The following is a 15,690-nucleotide window of genomic DNA, read 5'->3' as shown; positions in this document are numbered from 1 at the left end:
TCAGGAGCTCAGACCCTCCTCCATAGCAAGTTCAAAACCAGACTAGGCTACATGAGACTCTATCTCAAAAACAAACAAAATGATAAAAATATAATTTCAAAAAAATACAAAACAAAATTCCAACAACAAAGGAAAAAACAGAAGTGATAAAAAATGTGAGTTAGGAATTAGAAATGAAACAAAAACATAAAATAAGAAAACCCTAGTGGGAGGGTCTTCCAAGGAAGGAGGAATAGAATATAGTCTATAAGGGTATAAAGAGGAACTTACAAGGATTACGTGGGGTGGGGGAAGGGAGGACGGAGTAGAAGAGGGAATATGGGGGGGGGGGGACAACTACACTAAATGCCTTTTGAAGAGCCACGTGAAAACCTACTACTGTAGAAGCATCCTAAAATATATACATGCATAAAGGAACTTAAATGGAGTCACTACACAATGGGGGAGAGAATACCCCAAACAGACAGCAGACGCTGCCAAACCAAACCCCTAGTAACAAGAACGGGCTACATCTTTTTGAGTCATTGGCCAAAGGAGTGTTCCATAGCTCCCCGAAACACTGTAAGTTATTGACAACTTGATAATAAGACCCTACCGCTGCTGGGTGGTGGTGGCATACGCCTTTAATCCCAGCACTTGAGAGGCAGAGGCAGGCAAATCTCAGTGAGTTCAAAGCCAGTCTAGTCTACAAAGGGAGTCCAGGACAGCCAGGACTGCTACACAGAGAAATTCTGTCTCAAAAAAACAAACAAGCAAACAAACAAAAAAAAAAGACCCTATTGCTGAAAAGACTACATACTTATGGCATAGAACATGAAGAAATCTAAGTGGTACTCAGATTCATCCCACTAGCTAGTGTTCATACTGCTAGAAGATTCTATACACAGTACCTGAAGAGAAAAGTAATCATTAAATCTCATCCAGCTACAAACCCTGTGAGATTTAGTAAGACCTACCTGCAATATATGCTCACCAACATAATAGAGGCATGAATGTCAGGGAAGTAGGCAAACTTTTTTAAAAATGAGGTTTAAAGCCCACTACCTGAGATGGAACCTACACCTAAGACTAAATAGGTCATGGGCCCTGGGAAAAACCTACTACTATTATTTTGCTAAATGATCATAGAACTAAAATTATTCCTAATGACATATTGCTATACCCATATATCTTAGTTAGGGTTTTATTGCTATGAGGAGACATAGTGACCATGGCAACTCTTATAAAGGAAAACATTTAATTGGGCCTGGCTACAGTTCAGAGATTTAGCTCATTATCAGCATGGCGGGAAGCATGGCAGCACACAGGCGGACATGGTGCTGGAGAGGAGCTGAGAGCGCTACATCCAGACCAGCAGGCAGCAGGAAAAGAGTGTGCCTGGCTTGAGCTTCCGAAGGCCCACTTCCAGTGACACACTTCCTCCAAGAAGGCCACACCTCCTAATAGTGCCACTCCCAGTGAGCCCACGAGGGAGGCATTTTCATTTAAAGCACCACACCATAGATCAGTACTCTGCTCAACCTTCAGCAGGGAAGCTTCTTGCAGTAGGCAGTAATGAGCACAGAGACACACAGCTGGAAAACATGCAGAGAGGGAGATGCTCAGCCCTAAATGGAATGTCTTTGCCACACCCCTGTGTGAAGGTTCAGGGATCTATGTGGAAAGGGGGAAAGAAAAATTCAAATAGCCAGAGGTGGACAATTTTATGAAATAGCATTTTCCAGACAGCAGGGGAAAGGGCGTGTATGAACTCACAGAGACGGTGGCAGCAGGTCCAAGACTTGTACAAGCTCAAGGCTGGCAAAAATCTCAACACAAAAGAGGGGGAGCGGGCACCGTTCTAGCAAAAAAGCTACTCAAAATTAATAGCTTCTGGGCGAGGAAAGTCAGTTTTCTTCGATGGAGTGATACTGGGTGTATCAACCACAATCCAGGGCAGGCCCCATGCTCAGGAGTGGATGGCTAACACAATGAGACTCTATGGTTTTATGACTTTTTTCTCTTATTTTTAAGAGAGATAACACAAAGATGGGTGGGTAGAAAGCAGAGAAAAAGCTGGGAGGGGTTGGGGAATGGTAAATAATATGATAAAATATATGGTAAATGATAAATAGCAATTATAAGAAGAAAACAACAGCTAGAATGATATAAAATGTTAAACTCAGTTAACCAACTTCTAGCAAGTGAGATTTTTAGATCAAGTGAACTGACTGAAAATTATTTTTTTTATTTAAATCTCATCACATTTATTTGCTTGTTTTTGTGTACAGCCGTGTGTGACTATGTGTCTTTTTATGTGTACCACATGCATCTGGGCATACAAAAGGCCAGAAGAGGGAATCAGATCCCATGGAGCTGGAGTTCCAGGTGGTTGTGAGCTGCCCAACATGAGAACCAAACCCAGGTCCTCCGCAAAAGTGCTCTTACCTGCTGAGTCATTTCTACAGTAATTAAACTGAGTTTAAGTGTATTTTAATATCAACTAGTCTTTAACAATGGCTTCAGAACACTCAAAAACCTGAGAGCTCTTCTGCTGGCTTCTGCACATAAGTCTCTGATGCTGAGGAGCACCGTCACTTCAGACAGCTGACACGGGCTGTCTGTGCAAATTCCAGCAGCTCCTCCATGGCTGTCGTTATTAGGACCAACTCACACAGTAATCTATCATGTACAGAACGCAGAAATCAGCACAACAGTTGCTTCATTTTCTTTTGAAATATTATTTTATTCTTTATAAATCTGTTTTATGGAATTTCCAGTAAACTGACAAAATGAAACATTTTGATATAAATGTTCTAAAATATGGAAACTTTATTCTATCAAAGTACAGAGATGTCTTATATCAATATATACAAATCAGCTCCAAAGCCTTCTAAATAGAAGAATTTGTTTCTGGACTTATACAGTCAAACAAGGCATCGGATTGGTTCTTGACATGCTGACATTCGACAGGTGTAGTATCATGTTGCGGACACACGGTGGCACCAGTGCTATTGAGCTACAATGTGAGTCGTCCATTAGGGCAGTCAAGGTCAAAAACCACCCCAGTGAAGACAGACTAAGGGCATCTGACGCAATTCTAGGGGGCAAAGGCGGCAAACCATTCACCCTCTACGATACAGCTGCCCCACAACAGTGATGCTGCACTCAGTTTCAGTAAACGTAGCACACTTTGGAAATGTCTAGCAACAAAGCAGAATTTTGGAAAATGGGTTCCATTTATTCAATAAACATTTGCTGAAGATTACTACGCTGGGAACTAGTCACGGGAGAGAGAACAAAACAAGGACCCGGCCTTCTTCCCCGAGGAGAGTATTTTTCATACATCCACACTATTTTGATGCTAAATAATAAAATAAAGCTAAAACAAGGACAAAATCTCTAGGGCCAAGAACTATCCTGTTCCAAAGAGGTGGTCCTCTAGGCTCTTTCTAATCAACTAAAGAGCCTTTAAAAGAATAGAACAAAAATCTGGTTCTTAATTTCTACAAAGTTATTTCTTCTTAGTCACTGTGATGGAGGTCATGGCCTCAAAAGAACTCTGGGCTCTGTAAAACAGCAGACATAACAGACAGAATCAGTAACTTAATGACACAGCGACTTTGGCTCAGGGCTGTGACTACCGTGGGGAACGAGAAAGGCGAATCCCAGCTCTAACCTTGGAGCTTGCAACCAGGAGGGACAGAGCATAAGCGTAAGTAAGTAGAGCTAATTTTAGTCAGTGATAAGCACTGTGAAGAAATCGCACCATCATTGCTTCTGTCCCTGTGTCAGCTTGCTGAAGCTATGGTGATAAAGTGTCACACAATGTGGGGAGAGGTGGGGCACACACAATGTCAGCAACTTTTCTTACCTCTCTGAAGGGGAGGTCTGGACTGTGGCTTCACTTAAGGCCTTCCTGCTTGACTTGCTGTGTTCTCATGGGTATCCCTCTAAACACAGACCCCCTGGTGTCTGCCCGGTGTAAGCCAGTGGCAAGCCATATTCCAGGCAGTGAGTCCAGGAATACTGGACTCCTGGCAGTGAGTCCAGGAAAACTAGGCCTCTTTTATAGCATCGTTTTAAATCTGATCACCTCTGTAAAACATCTTATCTACACAAAAGCTCACATTTTGAGCTATCAGATTAAGATTTCAAAACACAAATGAGAAACACTTAAGACAGGTATAGGTGATGATTTTTGGTGGTGGTAGTGATGGTGGTGGTGGTGATGGCAGGAGGCCTGGAAATCTTAGCATACAGAAGCCAGGAGTGAGTTCTACCCTACAGAATAGAACAGTAACCAGGGCTTACAAGATATTTATATACTGTATGAAGATCTGAAAGAAAGGAATTTTAAAAACCCAAAGATAAACGTGTAAGATGGAAATGTTAATTACCCATGTTTACAATTATATAATGTGTGCCTCATAAATATATATACAAATTATCATGTGTCAATTTAAAAGAAAAACATTTCAAAACATGAATTTTGAGGACGGCAATAACATGGTTTTTAGCCCTCCTGCCCGGGCCACTCCACTAGCCTGCATGTCGCACTCTGCTTCCGCTGTCCCAGCCACCCTTTCCACTGTCCTTACAGCAGCACAGCAAACTTACAAGCCATTGTGTCACCTCTTACTCAACACCCTCCACGGCGTCCACAGCATTGGGGGTACTCTGCACTGGGGGCCTATCCGCCTTCTCGACTCTATCTGTACTCTATCTGTGCTGCACTCTGAAACACATGCCCACTACTCCCTCCTCTGCCTTTCCAGAACATGCTAAGGCTGTGTCCCTTCAACAGGACCTTTGTGTTTGCTTCCCACTAATTCTAAATATAACTATTTCTAGTCTTCTCTTCCTTTCCTCTTTCCCTCCTCTCTCTCTCTCTCTCTCTCTCTCTCTCTCTCTCTCTCTCTCTCTCTCTCTCTCTCTCTCTCTCTCTCTCTCCCGTGAATGTACACGTGCATGAGTGGCCTCGGGAGCCTCTGTGAAAACAGCAAGTGCTCTTAGCCACTGAGCATCCCTCCAGCTCCTGCAATATGCTCTGATATCAAATAAAGCTGCACCGGCCTCCTTTCTCTTCTCTGTCAATTGCCTTGGCTGTTCTAACTTACTTTTTCATATATCCATTAAAATTCTCTTGTCAAGTTACAGAAAATTTTCATTCCCATTTGTGCTGAACTTATGTCAATTTAGGATGTTTTGACAGGCATCTTTGTTTCAAATTTTCTATCCCTCAAACATGGTTTTCTTCCATGTGTTCTATTTTTATGTCACGTGAGTTTTCCTGTGGTATGGTTTATGTATTTCTCATTTCAGTTCTCTCTAAACTATATTTTTGCTATTATAAATGGTCTTACCCTCCACTGTATCATCTACCTGGGCTCTCTTTATAGAATCATAAGGCTCCTGATGTCTATATATTATTTTCTTTTGAAATATTTATTCATTTCCCCTTGTAATAGGTGTGGTGGCGAGTACAGTAACACCCATGCCACCGAGAGAAGGTGGAGGTCAGAAGTCAACTCTCAGGAGGCTGGGCTCCCCTGCTACTCGGTGGGAGCCAGGGATTTCTCTCAGGCTGTCAGGGTGCGCACAGTGCCTCTCCCTGTGAACCCTGTCACCAGCTTTCTGAGGATTACGCTTGCTTCTTACTACTTCACAACGTTTTACTTTTCTTTGCAATAGTTTCTTTACTTACTCTCCTAGATTTCCTAGACATTCGGCCATACATCTGCACATAGTTTTTCTCCCTCCTACCATTTCACATCCAGTATCTCTATCAATGTTATCACTTGCCCAATTGTGTTGGCTCATGCCTTGTATTAATATCAATTTACAACAGTAAATGCAGATATCCTTATCTTGTTCCTAATTTTAACTGAAACACTGCACACACCTCCTCATGGAGTAAGAGCCTTAGTTTGGGGCTAAAGAAGCATTCCCTAATACCTACTTTATTGAGGCTTTAAACTTAGGACCATGTGCTAAGTTCTGGCAAGGCCTCTGAACTACCTACGGGGATGATCTGTGACTTTTCTTCTCAGGTATATTTACACAATGCACTATATTAATAAATGTCTAATATAGCAATACTTTTACATTCCTAGAAAAAACATAGTTCGCTACTAGATTTTGTTGCTACCACTTAAATTTTATTTTTCAAGACTGGGTTTCTCTGTACAGCCCTGGCTGTCCTCAAACTCAGAGAATCACCTGTCTCTGCCTCCCAAGTGCTGGAACAAAAGGGCTGTACCACCACTGCCTAGCTAGTTGATTTTTTTTAATACTTTTTTGAGATTATAATATAATTACATAATTTCTTCTGTTTCCTCCCTCCAAACCCTCCATATGCCCCCTTGTTCTCTTCAGAAATATTCTGAAATATAAATTTCAGAAACAATTTGTCAGCTTGGGGGAAAGGGTGGTGGGGACTGGGGCTATAACTCAACAGTACAGTGTCTGCCTACCATTCACAAGGTCCTTCATCAAATTCCTAGCCTAAGAAAGAGATGCAGGAGAAGTGGGAGGGAGGAATAGGGGGAGAGAGGGAAAATGAAGGTGAGGGGATGAAGAGGAAAAGAAATATTTGCTAATTACTCTACCCATCTTGATATGTGTCCCACATTCCATGACACTGACTCAACTACATGGCCTACTAGACCACAATCCCGAGTCCCCTTCTATCTCCGGGAAACCTGGAAGTTAGAGTGGGCTACAGCTCAGAAGAGAAACATAGATCCCCACGTTCTACCAGAGTGCCCACTAGGACATTAATCGCTAGCACAACCATCAAAGCATGGGTAAGAAAACAGTGAGTTCACCACAGAGTTCCAACTGCCGGTCTAGAGATGGGGTTGGAATTCCTATTAGGCTTAACTACCTCACTGGGATAAGGGTTTCTTCCCGAACATATTTGCCATCTTTCGTGCTGTTTGATATGTCTCCCCAGCTACAGCTGCTTGAACCAGAGGTGGCTACATAACCCCAAAGTCACATCTCTCTAACAGTCTTCAAGAGAGGCCTCTGAAGTCTAGCATAAGCTCTGCCCAGGAAGGGTGCCCTCTGCCAACTATTAATAAGTGATCAAAGCAGACCTTCCCTGTTCTTCCCCAGAAGTTTTGAAGTGGGACATACAGAGCGGTTCACCTAGGAGGGGAGCAGCAGAGAAGGCGGTGAGCCATACTCTAAGACTGCAGAAGCACTGAGAAAGTAGACACAGGGGAAGGACCTGGGAAAACGGTCACCAGCACATTAGCTGAGCAGATCTGATGTGCAGCCACCACAGTGACACGAAATAGAGAGCCCCTGAAGCCTCTCAATGTCAACAAACACAAACCCAGAACCTGGACAGCTCAATCCACTGCGGTGGCTTTCTCTTGTTCTTTCTTCTGTGTGTGTTCGTGTGTGTGTGTGTGTGTGTGTGTGTGTGTGTGTGTGTGTGAGAGAGAGAGAGAGAGAGAGAGAGAGAGAGAGAGAGAGAGAGAGAATAGGCTATCTTGTAAGTAAAAATAATTCATAAGATAACTTGGAGAAATATAAGAAATTGTTTGTTTGTTTGCTTTGTCTTTTGACACAGGCTTTCTGCATGAAACAGTCCTGATTGTCCTGGAATTCACTCTGTAGATCAGGCTGGCCTTGAATTCACAGAGATCCACCTGCCTCTGCCTCCCAAGGGCTGGGATTAAAGGTGTGCGCCACCACCATCCATCTCAGAATAAAATAAAATTTTAAAGTATTGGGGGGGTTTTTTATAGCAAAAAGCTAAATGGTACTTTCTACATTTGAAATCTCCTAAAATCTTTTCTGAACTTAAATGATGTCTTATATGACACCATTTGAGACTCCATAATTTCTTCAATGGAAATTCATTTTTTTTGTTAATTCAATCATTTTTAACAGAGTCTTATGCAGTCAGGCTAGCCTAGACGTTACATGCTGAAGAGAACTTTGTCTTCTTGTCCCTCCTGCCTTTAGCTTCCAAGTGCTATGATGACAGTTGTGAGCCACCATATCACGCTCAAGCAAATTCTTTTTATTTTTAAAAACCATATAGCCCACTACTCATCCTATGTCCCAGTAACAAAATAAGGTGCAGGTCTACCAAAGTTCACTTTGGGGACAAATGAGTTTTCCAGGCTTACTTACAGAGCAATAGGTGAGGGGTGACAGGCAGGAGCACGGGTGACCTTAGAGCAGGCACACTGGAAGGTCTGCACCCAGCATGATGATGACTCCCACATGGCTATGTAGATGGAGTCCCCCTACCCTCAACAACCCAGAGGCCCTAAGGTCATGTGCAATTAGGGCAGAACCACATACAACTGGTTGGAGGGGGTCCCATGACCTGCTCCCTCCTCCTTCATACCTCTTCTATAAGAGTTGACATAGGTAACTGTGATACCAGCTGATATAACTGTACTAGCCAGTCTGTGGCAGAGGCACTGAAGCACAGGACCAGGATAGTGGGTATGACTAGAAGACAGGAAAGAGCAGCCTTTTCTCCCAGGGTGGGAGCCTATTCTCGCTTGGCTCCTAAATTCCTGAGCATCAGCTGTTCTGAAATTGGTTTAACAAAGTCTTTTTAAAATGTTGCAATATGATGCAATTTAGAATACCTATCAAAACTGCAATCCTGTTTTCTACTGGACAGCAATAGTCTTTTGTTTAAGTGTGCAGAAATCATTATTTCAATTTGATAAGAAAAATTATTCAATCAATAAGGGTGCAATTCTGAAAGTCAATGGCAGAGCCTGAAACTAACTCTTTTGACATCTAGCATACTTTTATCCTATTAAATTAAAAAAGAACAGATTACAAAAAGTGAAAATTCTTGGTAAGATTATAGTTCCTTTCAAATTGAATTTGAAAACTAGCTATATAGAAAAAATACTGTCTTGACCTTTCAAGAATTCCTTAAAGAATATGTTTCTGAGCTAGGCAGTAGTGGCGGACACCTTTAATCCCAGCACTCAGGAGGCAGAGGTAGGCAGATCTTTGTCAGTTCCAGGCTAGCCTGGTCTACAGAGTGAGGGCAAGGTTTCACAGGGAAACTCTGTCGAAAGAGAGAGAGAGAGGGGAAAGAGAGAGAGAAGAGAAGAAGACTATGTTTCTATTTTTCTATTATTTACTTTTAATAAATTAATTTGCTCTGGGTAATCAAAGTTATTCTATTGCGACATCTCTCCAGATTATGAGATAGCTCAATGGTAAATAAAGCACTTGCTTAACATGTGGAGGCCCCTGGGCCTGGGCAGGAAAACAAACAATAACAAAAACCTAAAGTGATGACTTTTTTTGAAACAAGGTCTCACTATATAACACTTTCTGGCCTGAAATTTACCGTGCAGAGCAGGCTAGACTCAAACTCATAGACATCTGCATGTCTATGCCTCCAGAGTGCTGAGATTAAAGGCATTTGCCACCACACCAAGCCAGCAATGATTTTTTTGTCTCCAAAAATTATTCATACTCAGAAGGTTGGTAATATAAATATTTTTAAATTTCTAAATGCCAGCAAATAAAATCAAAGGAAGAAGACAGGTGATATTAATCACACACCAAGATCTTTAATTTATAGACCCAGAAATAATTAAATAAGAAAAATAAGCAAAGGTCATAAACTGTGCTTGCAAATAAAAGGAGATATGAATAAATTTTTAGAGCTAGAAAAGACGTTCATGGTCTGGCAAGATGAGTCAGTAGGTAACGATGATTCCCTCCAAGGCTAGAGACCTAAGCTGGATCCCTGGAACTCACACAGTGGAAGAAAAGAAGCGACTCCCAAAAGATGCCCTGCCATCCACATGAAACCCATGGCAAACAGCCCCCCACACACATAAATAAAAGCAAAAAGCAAAAAAGAAAGATGTTCATAATCCAGAAAATAAAAATTAACAGTTTGACAAACTTTCAGAAAGAGAAAAAACAGGCCATATCACATGGCAAGATGGGAAGCCATCTTCTCAGGGTAACAATATGTACCAAAAATATCCATGCATTTTGACCTATTTCTAAGAATTTATCCTACAGAAAAATTCTCACAGTTGCAAAATATCACACACACACCACGAGTTTCTATTGCTTGGATTATTAAAGCAAAATCCTATAAGCAATTTAAATTACCAATTAAAGGAAGTACTTCAGCATATTGAAATGAATATTGACACAATGAAGAGCCATAAACAATACAAAAGAATAATCATCAGAATATATTGATAAGTAGGACAGGATAAATTAATTCCAGTAAAGTCAGGCAGATCTCTATGAATTTGAGGCCAGCCCAGTCTACTAAGTGAGCTCCTGCCTAGAAGGCCACAAAATGAGACAATGTCTCAAAAATAATTTTTTAATTACAAAAATAATAATAAAAGACATATTGATAGCTGATAAGCAAAACAGCTGGATACAGATTGTTTATATAATACTTTATTCACTTGTGTTAAAAATGCATACACATTGCCACGCAGTGGTGGCACACACTTTTAATTCCAGCACTTAGGAGACAGAGGCAGGCGGATCTCTATGAGTTCAAGGCCAGCCTGGTCTACAGAGTGAGTTCCAGGACAGCCAGGGCTACACAGAGAAACCCTGTCTTGAAAAACCGACCCCCCCCCAAAAAAATACACATCATGCGAACCACTGAACTACTTCACGTGACAGCAGGGAAAGAAGGCCAGCGACATAGCTCATCAGGTGAAGCTGCTTGCTACTAAAGCCTGACCAAGCTAGGTCCAACCGCATGGAGTCCAGCTGAGAGGCCAGATGAGCTGATGTTCATCTGCAATCCTATGGCCCCTACGCTGTTATGGGAATGGAGACAAGAGCATCACAGAAAGCTCGCAGGCCAGCTAGCATGGAGGATGCAGCACTGCGGGCACAGCAAGGGACCCCGCCTCCAAGGAATGAGGAGGAAGAGCCAACTCCCGAAAGCTGCCTCTGCCCTCCACATGCACATGTGCTGTACATACACACCCGCACCTTCACACACACACATACACTCTCTAGGGGAATCAGAGACACTTGTACACTCAGGAGCTAGAAGTAAAGAGACTCACTTATGAAACAGTCTCTGTACCTTTAGGATTTTTCTCCATGTACATATTTCATCTATTCAAATATTTAACTTTTAATCTTATTAATTTCTAAACACACACTAAGAAACTACATATAAGTAATAATAAAAATATATTATGATATGTTTTATATTAAGCAAAATCAAAATGCCTCTAGCTAATGATATTAAAAACCTGTCCAGTATTTTTCAAGGAGCTAGGTTTCAAAACCTAATTTAAAAATGGAAAGGAAAATTAAATGCTTTATAACTCAAAGCATAAAACAACACAGAAATAAATTAAATTTTCATTTAAGATATTATTACCTATACCACAATATTGCTTATACCATATTAAATAGAAGAAAAAGTTTATAAATTATTTACTTAAAGAATATAAAGTGGAACAACAGCAATAAGAGCTAATATTATTTGGAGTTAATTGCTTCTGGTTAATAATTTTCTAAGAGCTATAAAAATGTTCACCAGTGACCAGTGTGTGAGTGTGTGTGTGTCTGCATGTGTGCACGAGACAGTCAAGGGACAACTTTTGGAAGCTGGCTCTCTTTCCATTCTGTGAATCCCAGGAATCAAACACAGGTCATCAGGTAAGCACTTTTACCCACAGAGCCATCTCACTAGCCCTATTAATTCATTTAGAAATGAATCTATTGTACATTTATATAAATAAAATATTGTGGAAAATAATGTTACACATCATGTATCCTTTAAAATCCTCATGACAAAACTAAGAGTGAATTATTTAATACTGGAGGCTGGAAAGATAGCTCAGTGGTTAAGAGCATTGGCTGCTCTTACAGAGGTCTTGGGTTCAGTTCCAAAGCACCCTCAAGGGGAACAGGCTCACAATTGCTTCTGACTTGCAGGGAACATGACACCTTCTCCTAGTCTCTACAGGGACCTACACACATTTGTATATACATGGTGTATAACTATGTATAAACATACACACTAAACAAAATAAATCTCTAAAAATATACCTAATACCTCGTCTGTTTTATTAATGCGAATAGTTTTAACTTCTCAGTCACATGTGATACACTGAAGATGTACAGGATGTCACTTAACCACCTGGAGAATTTCCTGTCCTTCCAGTCCTGTGTGGCAAAAGTGAAAGGAGGGCCACAGAGAACACAAGTTCCTTAGCATCAAGAAATTGGGTTGGGACCCAGGAAGTGTGTTTATTCCCAGGTCTGAAGAAGCAGAGGAAAGATTTTATAATGTTTCATATAGTAGCAAGAAACCTGCTCACTTGGCACTCCCAATACCTGGCCTCTTTTCTATCTATTATAATAAAAATTCAAACAAAAATCTTTCCATTTATGCACAGCAGAGAGAAGGGAAAAGGAAAGAAGCCACCAATAAACTATTCAAGGCAGCCTAGGTCTACACCAAGGGAAGCAATTCCACACCTCCCCGAGGCCAATGTCCTGCTCTCCTCTCACAAAACAGCTCTTCCTGCCCAAAGCAGGCCACTCTATATTCCTTGGCACTCTTGCTACATACAAAAACATACTTTTGAGTTTTGAGGGGCATTTAAAAAAATTCTTATTTTGTTGCTCAGGATGGCTTTGAAATTGTGGTTATCCTCCTGCTTCGGCCTCCAAAGTGCTGGGATTATGTGCAAGATCCAATATATCTGACTCAAAGACAGTCCCTCTGCACCAATCAGTATACACAGAATACTGCCTCCAACCCTTCAATGTTTGAAGAGTAATAAACTCTTTATCAGATGTTAAAGCATTTCATAAATTGATAGCTCTTACTGGAGTGTTGAATTTATTGAAGACAACACAATAGATCAGAAGCCAGTTGAAACTGGATCCAATTGTACAAAAGGTAGCATGTTATACAGTAGGCCTAACAATTCAAACAGCAAATATAAACTGTTTAGTAAGTTAAAAATAAACATCTATTTAGACTTTCACTTTTAATCATAAGCCATAATAAATTCCAAACAGAGCAACTGCTTTTATAAATGGAGAGAGTTGACCCCGCTCACCATAGCATTCCCAGGGCCTCCCTTGGGGCTGGGGTACAGCCAACTTGGAAAACGCTGCTGAACAAAAGAAAACTAACTCGACTTCCCACTCTGCTGCTCACTATTGTGCAACCGTGGGCAAGTGTTTTTGTGTCTCTGTCCTTCACGTCCAGTTTATAAAGGGTGATTCATAGTTTTGGTAACACCAAAAACATGAGAACAAAGTTCCGTTTAAATCAGTCTAAGGAGTCCGGCACAGCAGCATATACTGTGGAAGTCCAGCACTTGGAGGCTGAGGCAAGAGGACTGCCACGAGTTTGAGGCCAGCCTACACTACAGAGTAAGACTCTGTCTCAAAGGAAAACAAAGCAAACAAACAAAAAATAGCAAAAGTAATCAAGATTAGAAAGCTGCAGTCATCCACGTTACTACTCTTCAAATATTAATCCTTTAGTGATAAGAACAATGCCAACTCTCTTAGTAGCCATCTATTTAATAAAATAGGCTAAGTTATAAGCACATACACTATCCCTTGGGGCCTCAGCAAAATTGCTTTATTTAGGAATAGGAAAAAGTTGAAGCCCATAAACACATCTTTTTTCCTGAATTGGCCCTTTTACCAAAAAAGGCCTGGCTGGCATCCCCGCCCTATGAGATATGGGAAATTTCCCTTTCACTGCTACTGTCAAGAAACAAGCCCAGGAATCCGTGAAGGGCTGGGCTGGGAGGATGAGGGCAGGAGGCCATGCTCCCAGGCACAGTATGACACTTAGAACTAGAAAAGCCCTGGGGTGACACTGAGCAAAGCACAGACTTGTCATTTGTCATTTGTCTCCAAAACCAGAGGTGCTACCCCTCTCACACAAATAAAAACATTACAACGAGGTGATGGACTCAAAGCTCCTAGATGTCAACGACAGGACAGATAGACTGTCGGCTAGACTGTGGACACCTTTTCTCCTTTCCTCTCTCTCTCACAAAGCTGGGGCAGGGCTGGGAATATGTAGCACAGCAGAAGAATGCTTGCCTGGCACGTACAAGGCCTTGTTGCCATCCCCAGAGATACCAAACAGACACATCTAAAGCTATATGTTCCCAACAGTACTTCTCCCCTGGCCCAGGAGGAGAGCCATTCAGGTTCAAGGAGAGGTTAGAGGACAAGAACTTGTCCATCATCTCTCTAGTCCATCTAGTTGCAAGATACTGCTGCACGCTCCATGTTACCAGAAAACTCTGCAACCAGCACCATCCCTTCCTGCTGTTTTCCTGCAAGGACACACAAACTCAGCACTCTTTGAAGAGCTGTTCCCAAAAGTGAGATGTGACCAGAGCTTCTGGGATCTGCACCGTCCTGTCATGCTAACCTTAAGTTCCCATCACATTTCCACTGTAATAGCTGAACCAGACTCACAATGCCCATGATGGTTAACCTAGATTATCATCTTGACAGGACTTAGACTCAACTAAGAGACAAGCTTTTGAGCATGCTGTGGGATAAGATTAGGTCAGCTTCTGGGCATGTCTGTGAAGGATACTGGAGGTGGAATGATCTCCTTAACACTGGGCCTGGCTAGAATAGGAAGTGATGGGTGGCCCTAGTGTATAAGCAATTCCCTTGTGTACCACCTTAGATGGCTCCCCACTGCTTTGCTGGCCTTAGTACTAGAAGCTCTTAGACTGTGAACTCATCAGATAATCCTCACTTTGCCTGACCCCCTGGAAGAATGGATTCATTACTTTCCCTTGCTGTATGTGGTACAAATCCTACAATTTCTATTAGAATCCTGTGTGATTTCCTTCACTTTCACCCCCTAACATAGAGTCTCCCTACCTAGCCAAGGCTGGCTTCAAATTCATAATCCTCCTGACCTAGCTCCTAAACGCTGCAATTACAGGAATGGACCACCACACCTGTATTCTGCTCTATCTACCTATATTCATCATGTCTTTCGATTTTTCATGCTCTGTTTAGCTCATTTATTATTTTACATGAGGAGTATATCATTCTCTAAACATTCTTTGTAATGGTAGCTTGATAATACATATCTATGTACTTTTTATAATATTTTTTAAATTATATATATACTATATATAATACAGTTCAGTGTATATATATATATATATATATACATACTATATTATTATATATAATATAGTACAGCAGTTTCTCAACCTGTGGGTTCCGACCCCTTTGGCGTCAAATGATCCTTCACAGGGGTTGCTGAAGACTATCAAAAACACAGATATTTACATTATGACTCAAAACAGTACCAAAATTAAGGTTATGAAATAGCAACAAAAAGAATTTTATGGTTGGGGTCATCACAACTTGAGGAACTATATTAAAGTGTTGTGCGTAAACAAGGTTGAGAACCACTACTATTGTATGTGTAGAATGTATATGGGGGGGTCAGGAGAGGACATCAGCTGTTTTCTTCTATTGATTTCTTTTTTCCCTTGAGACAGAGTCTCTCCCTGATCCTGAAGCCTGCTGTTCAACTAGACTGACCACTGAACTCCTGGGATCTGCTTGTCTCTGCCCTCCAATGCTAGGGTATGTGTGGCCACACCTAGCTTTTACATCAGCACTATGGATCCAAACTTGGGTTCTCATGCTTGCACAGACTGAGCCATCTCCCCATCCCATATT

At 41.4% G+C, this 15,690-nt stretch overlaps 1 protein-coding gene across 3 annotated transcripts in view; it reads right to left on the bottom strand.

The window, feature by feature from the left end:
• The window catches only part of Drc8 (dynein regulatory complex subunit 8), a 110,989-nt gene that overhangs the window by 62,420 nt on the left and 32,879 nt on the right, over window positions 1-15,690 (bottom strand). The window lies entirely within an intron of this gene.

Source organism: Microtus pennsylvanicus, chromosome 10, assembly GCF_037038515.1.
Source record: "Microtus pennsylvanicus isolate mMicPen1 chromosome 10, mMicPen1.hap1, whole genome shotgun sequence".
Taxonomy (NCBI): Eukaryota; Metazoa; Chordata; class Mammalia; order Rodentia; family Cricetidae; genus Microtus; species Microtus pennsylvanicus.
The sequence above is the reverse complement of the archived record's forward strand: the minus strand, read 5'-3'. Positions and strand labels throughout refer to the sequence as shown.